This window comes from Triticum dicoccoides, chromosome 1B (assembly GCF_002162155.2).
Source record: "Triticum dicoccoides isolate Atlit2015 ecotype Zavitan chromosome 1B, WEW_v2.0, whole genome shotgun sequence".
NCBI classification, from domain to species: domain Eukaryota; kingdom Viridiplantae; phylum Streptophyta; class Magnoliopsida; order Poales; family Poaceae; genus Triticum; species Triticum dicoccoides.
In genome coordinates, this window is record NC_041381.1 from 197,502,319 (window position 1) to 197,518,505 (window position 16,187).

Genomic DNA, 16,187 nt, shown 5'->3' on the forward strand with positions numbered 1-16,187 from the left:
GCTCTGAACACTCGGGGAAACGGCCAACACAGCCTTGGGCAACGTCTATGAAGTGGCCGCTGAGGAGAATCACATGACCAACTACGCCGGTAATCTCCAGTTCTTCACTGACGTGGTGACGCATCTGGAGAATCGCTCTGAGAGGGCTCGCCAGCTTGTCGAGGAGCGGAGCTGCAGCCTGCTCGCACGGGCATTCTCCCATGTCTTCAGCCATCTTCAGAGCATCGACCCCCACTTTGACTTTGACGCCGCCATCGCCCCGGTGCCCGAGGCCATCCGAGGTGACCTAGCGCGGTGGGTGGAGGGACAACGTGGATGCACTTGTCTGGGCCTTCACCTCTGATGATGACGGGGTGGTTGTCGCTGCTGATGAAGGTGACATGGTGAACGGCGGCGAAGACGGTGCCAACGACGGCGAGGGTGAGGCCAGCGACAGCGACAATGGCGCCAGCGATGCCTCTACAGATGACCAAGAGGATGCGGTGAGCGACATGTTTGATTGATCCTACGCCCCCTGCTATTTATCCTGCGCTAAAAAAGCTCGGGCGTGGCCCTGGAGGTTGTAAGAGCATTTTGGGAGGGGAAGCCCCTCATGTAAAAAGGATTGTTGTCCACGCGTTATTAAGGACGGCACCGCATGGGCGCCTGTATGATGTCATGGTCTCTACAATGAGTTGGTCGCTGTGATTTTACCTTTATCTTGGGCGAGCTTCGAGTAGGCTTGTGGCAACTTTCTGAGGGTCCCTCAGGAGACCTGTTGACCATGTGGCGAGAGCCTTGCGAGAGCGAGCGCCGGCCGCGGGATGGCATGCGCGTGTGTGCTGGGCCCAGCCCTGTCCGCGAGGGGCTTGCGAGGGGGAGGTAGCTAGTGCGAATTCCAATTTGAGCGGAAACCGGAACACAAGAAAGCACGCGAACAAGACAAGACACCCCTCCCCACATACGCAAACACAAATTCAACTTCAACTTAAATTCGAGGCGAGAAAGTTCGACCACACAAAAGGAAGCAAAAACAAAAGGCCGCGTCCAGCACCTAGTCTAGTCTTCGACGTCTTCTCACCAGCGCGGAGCTAAGTGCTGCCACTTAGCGTGGGAGGGAGCCCTCGAGGCCCGAGGGCGGCTCTCCGGAGACTCTGGGGCATGTACAGTCCCAACTCATTATTACGAGAGAGTGTCACAGGCGGCGAGCTTCACAGGCACTGGGCCTTCTTCATAGGTACCGGCCTTGCTTCATATCGCTAGATGAGGGACCCGCCTTGCGCCACCCTTGACCACCATTGACGGCGACCGGAAACCAGGACGACACCAATGGGGAAAAGGGGACGCCAACGGTTCCCCCGACGACCACAGGTCCTCTGCTCGGGGCAAGCCTACCTCCAAGGAACACCTTGCTCCGTGCACCATGGGGAGGGGCCTGGCTCCCGACCCCTCTCCTGCAGCCCCCAGTGCCCTCCTCCTGAGGGGAGGGAGGCTGCCGCACTGGGGCAGCCTTCCGCTGTAGTGACCTGGACTTCCTGCGACCCATGGTTAGAATAAGCTTGCTCCTGAGTAATTAGCGATACCCGATAACTGTTGCCGCTGGCGCGGTTGGCGAGGCTTCCTTGAGGCTCCTGAAAGGGCTTGGCTTCTGGCATCTCTTCCTCCCAGCCTGGCCTGAGGAATGAGCCATGGTCTTCTTCCAGTGCATATTCCCGATCCACCATGTGAGGCACATAAGCCTCTGGGGTCGCCGCCCCAAAGGATTCTCCGTAGTGCCACACGCTCCACGTGGTTTGGCTTGAAGCACCATCTTGGGGGTGGTAGGGCGGAGGCCCGCCCGGGCCGTAGGCAGCGATGCGCATGCCCTCGCTTACCAGGGGCGGTGCTGGTGCAGCCTGTCGCCCGATGCTAACGGCCAAGCTGGTGTTGATGAAGCCTTGAGGCATGCCAGGGGGCGCGCGGGCACGGATGGGCCCGCTGTGTGATCCGCTCGGGGCCTCGGGTGGAAGATGGACGCAGAATGGAGGTGCCCCTGAAGCAGCGGCATCCAGGAGCTCAGCGACGCGCTCCAGCAGCATGTCGTGGGCGCTTTCTTGCAGCCTACACCGTAGCAGTTCTCGAGCCACCGTGAGCGCGGCCTTCATGTTCGCCTGCTCCCGCTGGATGTGTGGTGTTGTGGCCGCATCGTGGTTTGAGGCCCTTGCTGCTGATCATACCTGCCGCGGGGTGAGGGAAGGCGGCGCTTGACCGCGTCGCCCGCGCCCTGCAACGTTCTATGGAGCGCGAGCTACCTGAGGCACGGGTTGAGGTCACCTTGGGCAGGCGGTGCGGCGTGGGCAGGCCATGCCGCCCAGTGGTCGGCGTTGGCCGTCGGGTCACCGGACATGGAGACGACGAAGCGGTGGAACATGGGGAGGTGGAAGAAAGATTCCGGCACACCCCTACCTGGCACCCCAAATGTCGGATATCGGGTTCCGGCAAAACCCTTAAGGTTCGAACTCTGGGATGTGCTCGAAGATCTTCCCCCTAACGATCCACGTCCCAACGCCTCGCTGAGAATCTAAGCTACACGATGAACAACACAAGAGACGCAAGGTTTATACTGGTTCGGGCCACCGTTGTGGTGTAATACTCTAATCCAGTGTGTGGTGTGGTGGATTGCCTCTGGGGCTGATGATGAACAGTACAGAGGAAGAACAGCCTCAGGAGGGATGTTCTTGTGGTGGTGTGCTTGGAGAGGAATTCCTCCGTCTCTGTTGGCTCTAGGTGAGGTCCAGATGCCTCCTACTATGATGGCTATCTCTGTATATAGAGGCACTAGTCCTATTCCCAAATATTGAGCGGGAAGGGTGCCAACAACGGCCATTTTGAAGGGGAACATCTAGTACAAGTTATCCTGACTAAAGTTGGCCTTCGGCTGCCAAAGGCACTGGCGGTGACGCCGTCTTGGGCTCCACGGTCACCTCCGTCCTGCCGCTCTGCTGGTCTTGGTCTTCTTGCACCGAAATGGTAACCTTTGCTTGATGTCTCGGTACTCCATGCCTGCGCTTGCCCCCTTTGCACCAAAGAGGAAACAAGGACACTGCGCAGGCCGGTGCCCGCCTAGTGCCCGCCTGGTCTCGATCGTCATGGCTTGTGTCATGGGCACCTCGCGAGGTACCCCTGCCTTGATCTCTCTGCCTCCTCGCGAGCCTGCCTGGTGAGGCCGTTCCTGAGGAAGCCTTGCGTCGTCCGCCCTGCGAGGCTTGGCCCCTCGCGAGGGTCTTGAGCTTGAGTTGATGAAGATGGGCCATACCGGGCCACCACTTGAGCCACGCCGCAGGCTGCAGGCAGGCAAGTGTGGGGACCCCCGTTCCCAGAACACCGACAAGAAACAAATACAATTGCTATATTTCCAAGTTGTTAAGCATGCTTGCTTTGGTTAACTGTATGATCTTCTATTATGAGTATATTATATTGTGCAATGTGTTGCTCAGTTAAGGTTTGGTTCATGTGTTGTGGTGTTTAGTTAACTGCTTGGTTCAATTTTGCAATGCGATGTTCAATTGTTGTGGCTGCATTCTGTTATTGTATACCATGTGAGGAACAAATCGAATTTGGCTGCACTTAATACATGAGAAACATATACAAGTGCTATATTTCCTAGTTCTTAATCATGCTTGGTTTGGATAAATGTGTTTTCGATGTGGCTTGAATTAGTCTGATGAATCTGCAATGTGCTTATTTTTCATCAACATTTTTTCTATACCACTATATAGTTCACTGATGATTACCTCTCAAACCATTGATGTTTATGCACATCCTTGTTTTCAGGCCTTTCAAAAGCAGTTCACTGATGATTATCTCTCAAACCACCTCTATGGTTAGGAGGCGAGGAAAGTTTTCATACAACACCCACGGTTCAATATTGAAGTGTTCCTGAAGAGGACGAAGGATGGACAATCAATCATCCACAGGCACTAGCCTAAAGTTGCAAAGACCTTCAACATGAATGAAGGCTCAATATTCGCCTTTCGCTTCAGTAGTTTTCCAGATGACATGCATCTGTCTATGTACCGTCTATGATGCTAATTTCGAAAGGTTCTAGATGTTGCATGTGAAACTTGGTGCTGGTGCAGTTGTGTAATGGGGTAGGTGAGTGCTGAAGCTATATCATGTTGTACTCTGATGTATTTCAATTATGAAATCCTGCTTCCTTAATATGGGAATGAAATATATTATGTGTTTAATATGAATGTCAATTAGATTGATAAATGGATTATTAATAATAGGGGCATTAGCCTGCTAATTGGTTTTTGCTATTGCAAACGGTTATTAAGAAAATACCATGGGCGATGACCTAAGGCAACTCACACAGTTTCTAGGAATAAACCGTGTTGGATCGATGAGCAATCACACACAACGCTCTCTTCAAAACGGTTTCCGTTAGGCCACCTTGCGCAAACATTTACCGCATAAAAGTTGTGTGTGATGGATAGCCTTTGCCACACAGTTTCTTCTACGCACCGTGTCTGATGCATTCAATAATGCAAACGATAAAATTATTAATATTGTGTGCGATGGGAAGGCCATCACAAACGATTTAACGGGGAAAATTGTGTGTGATGTACCTACGAACAGAAATGTTTTCCTTGCAGCGACTATGTGGGATGTATATACGAACGGAAACGTTTGGCGGGGACTGACTGTGTGGGATGTACTTACGATCGAAAATTATTTCGCCTGTATAATTGTATTTTTTAGCACTACTTTATGTATAACCATATTTGGTCGGTCGCCGGTCACACACGACCTGATTTTGCCAAGCGTGTGTGCCAGGAGGGACCCCGGCGGTTTCTGGGGTCATGTGGGAAGGACCCCCCCTATCACCCACACTCACTAGGTGACGGTTCCGGATGTCGTCGCGGAAAGGGGTTAAACATCGTTTGTATAGCACTGACGCGTACCAGTGGTGGGGGCGCCTCCTACCAACTTGGGGGGCAAGCACCTCACCTTGGCCGTCGCCCCCCTCTAGATGCATCTAGGGGGGCTGGCCCCCTCTACCCTTCACCCTATAAATAGAGGGGGTGGGAGGGCAGCCGCACCCCTTCCCCTGGCGCAGCCCTCCCCCCTCCTACACCTCCTCCTCCTCTGTTGAGCTTGGCGAAGCTCTGCCGGAGAACCACGAGCTCCACCACCACGCCTTCGTGCTGCGGGAGTTCTCCCTCAACTTCTCCTTCCCCCTTGTTGGATCAAGAATGAGGAGACGTCCCCGAGCTGTATGTGTGTTGAACGCGGAGGTGTCGTCCGTTCGGCGCTTGGATCAGATCTTCCGCGATTTGAATCACTGCGAGTACGACTCCATCAACCGCGTTCTTGTAACGCTTCCTCTTAGCGATCTTCAAGGGTATGAAGATGCACCCCCTCTCTCTCTCTCTCGTTGCTAGCATCTCCTAGATTGACCTTGATTACACGTGGGATTTTTTTTTGAATTATTACTACGTTCCCCAACATAGATTACCCCAATGTCACCTCGGGACGCGAATTGAGTGCCAAAATATATATTAAGTGAATCAATATAATACCCCATTGTCATCACAGGTATCCATATGCAAGACATGTATAAAGTTCTCTCAAATCCATAAAATTATTCCATCCGATAAAACGAAATCTCAAAGGGAAAACTCAATTCATCACAACAAGATAGAGAAGGCAAAACACCATATGATCTGACTATATTAACAAAGCCCGTGATACATCAAGATCGTGACATTTCAAAAACACGAGAGAGAGAGAGAGAGAGATTAAACACATAGCTACTGGTACAAACCCTCGGCCCCGAGGGTGGATTACTCCCTCCTCATCATGGTGGCCGCCGGGATGATGAAGATGGCCACCGGTGATGATTTTCCCCTTCGGCGGAGTGCCGGAACAGGGTTTAAATTGGTTTTTTGTGGCTACAAAGGCTTTCGGTGGTGGAACTTTTGATCTAGGTTAACCCCGAGGGTTTGGAATTTGAGAATTTATAGGGTGAAGAGGGGGTGTGGGAGGCCACCGATGTGGGCACAACCCACCGGGGCGCGCCTGGGGGCCCAGGCACGCCCTGGTGGGTTGTGCCCCCCTCGGGGCACCCGCCAAGTGCTGCTCTGGCCCATTGGTAGTCTTCTGGTCCATAAAAAATCCACAAAAAGTTTCGCGCTGTTTGGAGAAATTTCATTTCTGCACAAAAAACAACACCACGGTAGTTCTGCTGAAATAGCGTCAGTCCGGGTTAGTTCCATGCAAATCATACCAAAACCATATAAAATCATTGTAAACATGGCATGAATACTTCATAAATTATAGATATGTTGGAGATGTATCAGCATCCCCAAGCTTAATTCCTACTCGTCCTCGAGTAGGTAAATGATAAAAGAAATAATTTATGAAGTGTGAATGCTAGCAAAGTGCATAAGTTTAATCAATGATAATTTCAATCACTTTCCCTAGCATCATAACAACAACTCATTCTCATAAAACTCATCATGACAAAGTAGCAACCAATTCACATGTTAAGGTTCAAACAATGAATTCTCTTCAAACTCAACAACCTATGTTCTCAGTCACCAAGCAATTGCAATTCAACTTATTCAACAAATTCTAAGTAAGAGCTCCATATACTCAACCATGATATAGTCTTCTATGATTACTAACACTCACCGCATAAACATGAGCAAAACGTTTCAAGCGGACACATAGAAAGATAGGGGCTTATAACTTCGCCTCCCAATGTATTCACCTCAAGGGTGATGTCAACAATAATAACTCATGTTACCCATATCCAACTGGATATATGTGCCTATATCTTTCCTCACCACATGATGCTTGCCAAAGGAGAAAAATAAAAAGGAATAGAGAGAAAAACTTTGACTCTTGCATGAGAGTAAATACTAAAAAGTAAAAGATAGGCCCTTCGCAGAGGGAAGCAGAGGTTGCCATGCGCTTTTTGTTTGTATGCTCAACCCCTTAGTGCAAAAGAACGTCACGTTATATTGCCCCTTATGATAGTAACCTTTATTATGCAGTCTGTCGCTTTTATTCTTTGCCATCACAAGTTCATACAACGCTCAATTTTCTCTTACACTAAATGATCTAACACTTTTTAGAAGCAATTTTTATTGCCTTATTGCACCGATGACAACTTACTTGAAGGATCTTACTCAATCCTTAGGTAGGTATGGTGGACTCTTGAAAACAAGATTTGGGTTTAAGGGTTTTTTGGATGCACAAGTAGTATCTCTACTTGGTGCGGAATTTTTGGCTAGCAAAGATGGGGGGCAAGCACCACATGTTGAAGGATCTATGACAATATAACTTCTATGTGAATATGAACAAACATAAATCATTATGTTGTCTTCCTTGTCCAACGTCAACAATTTTGGCATATAATATTTTGATGGGGGCTCACAATCACAAAAGATTTCCAAGATAGTGTATTTTCATGTGAAAGTTCTCTTCCTTCTACTAATCATTCATGAATTGCTTGTATGACCAATATTGTGATTGCCAAGCCTCAAAATATTTCACTTTCTAAACCCAATGTGCAGCTACCACTAGGCATGATATGAACATATAATTTCAACTTCATGATATCCAATTCATTCAACAATTTACTCATAGGATATAAGTGAAGCACAAGAGTAAACGACAAACTACTCCAAAAAGATATAAGTGAAGATCATGCGAGTAGTTAAGTAAATAGGTAGCTAATTGTGGAATCTCTTTTATTTAAAAACTTTCAGATCTAAGTATCTTATTAAAACAGCAAGCAAAACAAAATAAAATTACATTCCAAGGATAGCGCACATCATGTGAAGAAGCAAAAACTTAGGATCAACCGATACTAACCAATAATTGTTGAAGAAGAAAGGTGGGATGCCTACCGAGGCATCCCCAAGCTTAAATGCTTGAGACATATTGGAATATTAACTTGGGATGCCTTTGGCATCCCCAAGCTTGAGCTCTTGTGTCTTCTTCATTCCTCTCATATCACGGTTTTCCTAAATCTCAAAAACTTCATCCACACGAAACTCAACAAGAACTCATGAGATAGTTAGTATAAATCAATGCAAAAACCTTATAATTCTCTACTGTAGCAAATCACTAAAATTATTATTCAACATTGCCTACTAAATGCCTCTGCATATTTAATACTCATATCCTCAAATAGAATCATTAAACAAGCAAACATATACAGACAATGCAAACATAACAGCAATCTGCCGAAACAGTACAGTGTGTAAATAATGCAAGATTCATCATACTTCCCTAACTCCAAAAATTATGAAAATTTAGCACGCTGTAGAAAATTTATCAGAGATTATTATGCAAAAAGTTTCAACATTTTATCACATTCTGACTTTTCTCAGGAATTTTTGCAACAGCGTTCAACTTTCTGTTTTGAAACAGCAACATGTAGACTTGCAAAATAAGCATGGTGAAGGATATCCTTGCCATTTTTATTGAAATAAAAGATTCAGAACATTATTCTAAATAAAATCAAACAAATACTAACAAAATAAAATGACGCCCCAAGTAAAACTTATATCATGTGACGAATGAAAATATAGCTCCAAGTGAGGTTACCAATGTTGGAGACGAAAGAGGGGATGCCTTTCGGGGCATCCTCAAGCTTACTTGCTTGGATCTTCATTGAATATTACCTTGAGGTGCCTTGGGCATCCACAAGCTTAGGGTCTTGTCACTCCTTATTCTCCTCATATCGACATCTCACCCAAAATTTGAAAACTTCAATCACACAAAACTTAACGGAACTTCGTGAGATAGATTAGTATGATAAAGAGGAAACCATTTCACTTTAGTACTGTCAAAGACAAGATTCATAATTGTTTCCACACAATTACTAATGTAGCATATCATTTCCACAATTTATATTGAGCAATATAAGCCATAGAAACTAGGAAACAAGCAAACTATGCATTGAAAGAATCTGTCAAAAACAGAACAGTCTGAAGTAATCTGTACTCCTACCATACTTATTTAACTCCAAAAATTCTGAAAAATTAGGAAAACGTAAAGAATTTGCATATCTATCACCTATGAAAATTTAAGATCAAAATCACATTCCAGTGAATTTTGAAATTTCCTGGACTGAGCGCAAAAGTTTCTGATTTTGCACAAATTCAAGTCAACTATCATCCACGCTATCCCAAAGGCTTTACTTGGCACTTTATTGAAACAAAAGAAATAAAACATGATTACTATAGTAGAATAATCATGTGAACACACAAAAATAGTAGGTAAAAGTGTTGGGTTGTCTCCCAACAAGTGCTTTTCTTTAATGCCTTTTAGCTAAGGCATGATGAGTTCAATGATGCTCACATAGAAGATAAGAATTGAAACACAAAGAGAGCATCATGAAGCATATGACTAGCACATTTAAGTCTAACCACTTCCTATGCATAGGGATTTTTGGAGCAAACAATTTATGGGAGCAAGAATCAACTAGCATAGGAAGGCAAAAGAAGTGCAACTTCAAAACTTTCAACATAATGAGAGGAAACTTGATATTATTGCAATACCTACCAGCATATGTTCCACTCTCATAATAAGTAGCATCGTGAATGAATTCAACAATATAGCTATCACATAAAGCATTCTTTTCATGATCCACAAGCATAGCAATTTTATTATTCTCCACATAAGCAAATTTATTCTCATTCATAGTAGTGGGAGAAAACTCAACAAAATAACTATCATGAGATATTTGATTTGCATAATCCAATTGAAAATAAAAATCATGATGAAAAGTTTCACGGTTATCATTATTGTTTATAGCATACATGCCATCACCATAATCATCATAAATAGCAACTTTGTTCTCATCATAATCAATTGAAACCTCCTCCAAAATAGTGGATTCATCACTAAATAAAGTCACGACCTCTCCAAATCCACTTTCATCAGTATTGTGAAAAGATTCAATGCCCTCAAAAATAGTGGGATCATTACCTAGAGTTGACACTCTTCCAAACCCACATTCATCATTGTAATCATCATAAGTAGGAGGCATGCTACCATTATAACAAATTTGCACATCAAAACTTGGGGGAATAAAAATATCATCTTCATCAAACATAGCATCCCCAAGCTTATGGCTTTGCATATCACTAGAATCATGGATATTCAAATAATTTATACTAGCAACATCGCAATCATGCTCATCATTCAAAGATGCTTTGTCAAAAAAATTATAGAATTCTTCTTCTATCAATTGAGCACAATTTTCCTTTCCATCATTTTCACGGAAGACATTATAAAGATGAACAATATGATGCAATCTCAATTCCAATTTTTAGTTTTCTTTTTGTAAACCAAACTAGTGATAAAACAAGAAACTAAAAGATTTATTGCAAGATCTAAAGATATACCTTCAAGAACTCACCTCCCCAGCAACACCGCCAGAAAAGAGCTTGATGTCTACTATGCAACTTTATTCTTGTAGACTCGTGTTAGGCCTCCAAGCGCAGAGTTTTGTAGGACAGTAGCAATTTTCCCTCAAGTGGATGGCCTAAGGTTTATCAATCCATGGGAGGTGTAGGATTAAGATGGTCTCTCTCGAACAACCCTGCAACCAAATACAAGAAATCTCTTGTGTCCCCAACACACTCAATACAATGGAAATTTTTTATAGGTGCACTAGTTCATCGAAGAGATGGTGATAAAAGTGTAATACTGATGGTAGAAATATATTTTTATAATCTGAATAAATAAAAACAGCAAGGTAGAAAATAGTAAACGGGCACAAAAACGGTATTGCAATGCTTGAAAATGAGGCCTAGGGTCCGTACTTCGCTAGTGTAATCTCTCAACAATGCTAATATAATTGGATCATATAACCATCCCTCAACGTGCAACGAAGAATCACTCCAAAGTTCCTATCTAGGGGAGAACATAAGAAGAAATAGTTTGTAGGGTACGGAACCACCTCGAAGCTATTCTTTCCGATTGATCTATCCAAGAGTTAGTACTAAAATAACACCAAATAATTTCAGATTCATAATACACATTCCAACACAAAGAACCTCAAAGATGCCCCAAGATTTCTACCGGAGAAACAAAAACAAGAACGTGCATCAACCCCTATGCATAGATTACCCTAATGTCACCTCGGGAATCAGCGAGTTGAGTGCCAAAACATATATCAAGTGAATCAATATAATACCCCATTGTCACCATGGGTATCCATATGCAAGACATATATCAAGTTCTCTCAAATCCATAAAAGTATTCAATCCGATAAAACGAAATCTCCAAGGGAAAACTCAATTCATCACAACAAGATAGAGAGGGGAAAACACCATATGATTCAACTATATTAACAAACCCCGCGATACATCAAGATCGTGACATCTCAAGAACATGAGAGGGAGATATTAAACACATAGCTACTGGTACAAACCCTCGGCCCCGAGGGTGGACTACTCCCTCCTCATCATGGTGGCCGCCTGGATGATGAAGATGGCCACTGGTGATGATTTCCCCTCTGGCGGAGTGCCGGAACGGGGTCTAGATTAGTTTTTCGTGGCTACAGAGGCTTTCAGCGGTGGAACTTCTGATCTAGGTTAACCCCGAGAGTTTTTGGAATATTTGAGAATTTATAGGGCAAAGAGGGGTGCGGGAGGCCACCGAGGTGGGCACAACCCACCGGGGCGCGCCTGGGGGCCCTGGTGGGTTATACCCCCCCTCGGGGCACCCCCAGGTGCTGCTCTTGCCCATTGGTAGTCTTCTGGTCCATAAAAAATCCACAAAAAGTTTCGCGGTGTTTGTAGAACTTTCATTTCTGCACAAAAAACAACACCACAGTAGTTCTGCTGAAAACAGTGTCAGTCCGGCTTAGTTCCATGCAAATCATACCAAAACCATATAAAATTATTGTAAACATGGCATGAATACTTCATAAATTATAGATACGTTGGGGACGTATTAGGTAGCAATTGATAAACGGAGCACAAATGGTATTACAATGCTTGCAGATGAGGCCTAGGGTCCATACTTTCGCTAGTGCAATCTCTCAACAATGCTAATATAATTGGATCATATAACCATCCCTCAAAGTGCGATGAAGAATCACTCCAAAGTTTCTATCTAGCAGAGAACATAAGAAGAAATTGTTTGTAGGGTACGAAACCACCTCAAAGCTATTCTTTCCGATCAATCTATTCTAGAGTTCATACTATAATAATACAAAAGCAAATTTAGATTCATAATACTCAATCCAACACAAAGAACCTCAAAGAGTGCCCCAAGATTTCTACCAGAGAAACAAATACGAGAACATGCATCAACCCCTATGCATAGATTACCCCAATGTCACCTCGAGAATCCGCGAGTTGAGTGCCAAAACACATATCAAGTGAATCAATATGATACCCCATTGTCACCACGAGTATTCATATGCAAGACATATATCAAGTGCTCTCAAATCCATAAAAATATTCAATCCAATAAAACGAAATCTCAAAGGGAAAACTCAGTTCATCACAACAAGATAGAGAGGGGAAAACACCATATGATCCGACTATATTAACAAAGTTCGCGATACATCAAGATCGTGACATCTCAAGAACACAAGAGAGAGAGAGAGATTAAACACATAGCTACTGGTACAAAACCGCAGCCCCAAGGGTGGACTACTCCCTCCTCATCATGGTGGCCATCGGGATGATGAAGATGGCCACCGGTGATGACCCCCCCCCCCCCTCCGGCGGAGTGCCGGAGAAGGGCTCTAGATTGGATCTCGCGGCTCTAGAACTTGCGGCGGCTGGAACAAAACTTCGTCGACTCCCCCAGGGTATTTGGAATATTTGGGCATTTATAGAGTGAAGAGGTGGTGCGGGAGGCCACCGAGGTGGGCACAACCCACCTGGGCACGCCTGGGCCCCCAAGCGCGCCCTGGTGGGTTATGCTCCCCTCGAGGCACCCCTAGGTGCTTCTCTGGCCCACTGGATGTCTTCTGGTCCAAAAAAATCTCCAAAAAGTTTCGCTGCATTTGGACTTCGTTTGATATTGATTTTCTGTGATGTAAAAAACAAGCAAAAAACAGCAACTGGCACTGGGCACTATGTCAATATGTTAGTCCCAAAAAATTATATAAAGTTGCTATAAAATTACTGTAAAACATCCAAGAATGTTAATATAACAACATGGAACAATTAAAAATTATAGATACGTTGGAGACATTCAACGATCTTGTGTAATTAATGGTTACTTCATTTGCTTACTAGCTAGCATCGAGTTCTCTCTATATGTAGTAGCTAGCATCGACCAAGCATGGAGAAAGAGAGGTCACTTATCTCGAGTAGCTAGCTAACACAATATGAAACCCCTAAACCCTCCAAAACCCCTAACACCCCCCCCCCCTCAAAAGAAAAACAAAAACCCCAGCGCCTGGGAGCTGCTAACGTGTGGCTGCATTTTAGTCCCGGTCGGTGTTACCAACCGGGACTAAAGGTCCTCTTGCCTGGGTGCCCCACATCGGCCATTTGGAGCTCATTTAGTCCCAGTTCGTAAGCCAATCGGGACTAAAAGTAATGGGCATTAGTCCCGATCGTTTTGTCCTGGTTGCAGAACCGGGACTAATGCCTTGTGTTTCTACTAGCGTAGGCTTGCAGCTGCAAGTCTCGCCCTCGTCTAGAACTGCATGTCCCCTAGCGACTACAACTAGCCTTGTGTTTTTGTCAGAGAGGGGATAAATTGTATGTCCGACAATACGCTCGCAACTACAAGTGTCGCCCTCAACTACAACTGCATGTCTGACAGTAGGCTCGCAAACGCAAGTGTCGCCCTCGACTGCAATTGCATGCCTACACAACCGACTGCAACTGAATTATTTTGTTCTGTAAGTGAGCGGTAGGATAGGGGATGGGAGGTGCATGCATGGTACTAGGCTTGCAACTGCAGGTGTCGCCCTCGAATGCAACAACATGTCCCCTACCGACTGCAACTAGCCTTGTGTTTTTGCGGAGAGGGGGTGAATTGCATGTCAGACAATAGACTTGCAACTACAAGTGTCACCCTCGAATGCAACAACATGTCCCCTACCGACTGCAACTAGCCTGGTGTTTTTGTCTAAGAAGGGGTGAATTGCATGTCCGACAATAAACTTGCAAACAAGTGCCTCCCTCGAATGCAACACCATGTCCCCTACCGACTGCAACTAGCCTTGTGTTTTTGTCGGAGAAGGGGGGAGGGGGTTGCATGTCCGACAATAGACTTGGAACTACAAGTGTCGCTCTCGACTACAATTGCATGTCTAGCAGTAGTCTTGCAACTTCAACTGTTGCCCTCGATTGCAACTGCATGGCTACACACCCAGTTACAATTGAGCTTTTTTGTAAGTGAGCAGCAGGAGAGGAGAGGAGTTGCATGTCCGACAATAGGCTTGCAACTACAAGTTTCGCACTCGATTGCAACTGCATGCCTACACAATCGACTGCTACTAGCCTTTTTTTGTTTTGTAAGAGAGCGACGGGGAGGGTGGAATTGCATGTCCGATACTAGGCTTGCAACTGCAAGTGTCGCCCTTGACTGCAACTGTATGCCTACACACCCAATGAAACTGGCATTTTTGTTTTTTAAGTGGGCGTCGGGAGAGGGGGTAGTTGCCTGTCCAACACTAGACTTTGCAACTGCAAGTGTCGCCACCTAATGCAACTACATGTCCATAGACCGCTACTACAACTAACCTTTGTTTTTCTAAGAGTGGCGGGAGAGGTGGGTGGGGGTGCAGTTGTGTGTCCAATACTAGGCATGCAACTGCAAGTGGAAGCGCTGAATGCAACTATGTGTCTCCCTCCCGACCGCAACTGGTCTTGTGTTTTGTTAGAGGACGATAGGAGAGGTGGGTGGGGTAGTTGCATGTCCCGGGGGTTGGGGTACTTTCTTTTTTATTTTATTTTTTACTGTTGTGTTTTAAATTTTTAATCATTTTTTGATTTGTTAAGAAAAACAACGCAACCAACGTCAGATACACACATTTGCATGCCCTCCATTTGTATGCAATTTAATACTTTTTTCTTTTGAAAAATAGTGCCACCCTATTTTAGTTTGTCTTGTTTCCATTTTGTTTCATTGTTACATTAAAGATTGATTTTTTTTCCTAATATACAAAATGTTTTCTTGAAAGAAGTTATAAAAATGAAAAATCAAAAGAGAAGCAAGATGGTGTACGAAGAGAAAGACTGAACGATTAGCTACATTGGCGACAGAAAAATGTTTTTTTTATTTACTTCTCTTGTTGAACACTTTTTTTGGTGCCAAGAAAAAACAAAGACAAAGAAACAAATAGCCCAGCCCAAACAAACAAACAACAGAAAAACGAAAAAGGCCCTTAAGAATAAAACCCAGCAGCTATCGACTAAAGAAACGAGTCTAATCTGCCTTAGGTGACATCAGCGGATCAGCCGCCGATTGCGACTCCGCGAAGTCTAAGTCGATTGAGATATAGACAGACCTAGAAAAACGACTATTCAATGTTTTCCTATAAACCGATTCAACGTATACATAGTTTGAAGCCCCCCTATCCTCGATGAGACTTCCTCGATACCTCGTCGTTGCCGTCCGCGTCTCCACCGACCACCATGATCAGATCATACGTCTCTCTACCAGGTCAAACACGTTCATACCATTGTTGTTGGTTGCCGCTCGCCGGCTAAGCTACAACACTCTAGCCGGCCACCATGGGAGCGCTCGCGACAGAGCCAGGAGGCGGTGGCGGAGGGAGCTCACCGAACATGGTTTCTCCTGGAATTGAGGGGTTGGGAAGTTAGCTAGGTCGAATAGATGGTGTGTTGGGATGAACCCGGATAGCTCTCTCTCTGTCTCTCTCTCTCTCATTCACTCAGACGAAGGTAGAAGGAGCACACTAGTTTTTCCAGCGCACAAACGCCTCGCCGCACGAATAGCGTCACGCCACACGAACGACACTTTCTTTTCCTTTCGAGCACAAACTCAACGCAGTGGCACATACCACACAGGATCATACATGGAAGACTACATGCCCTGAAGACTAACTCCGACTACCACTCCTCGTGATGAACGCACACACGCACTTGGAGACTACATCTCTCCAGAGGCTCCTCTCTTGGTACCGGACCCTTTACAACTCTTAAGTAGTAGGTCGTGCACACACATCGGCCAGCCACTATGGCAATGGGTCGGGTTGGACA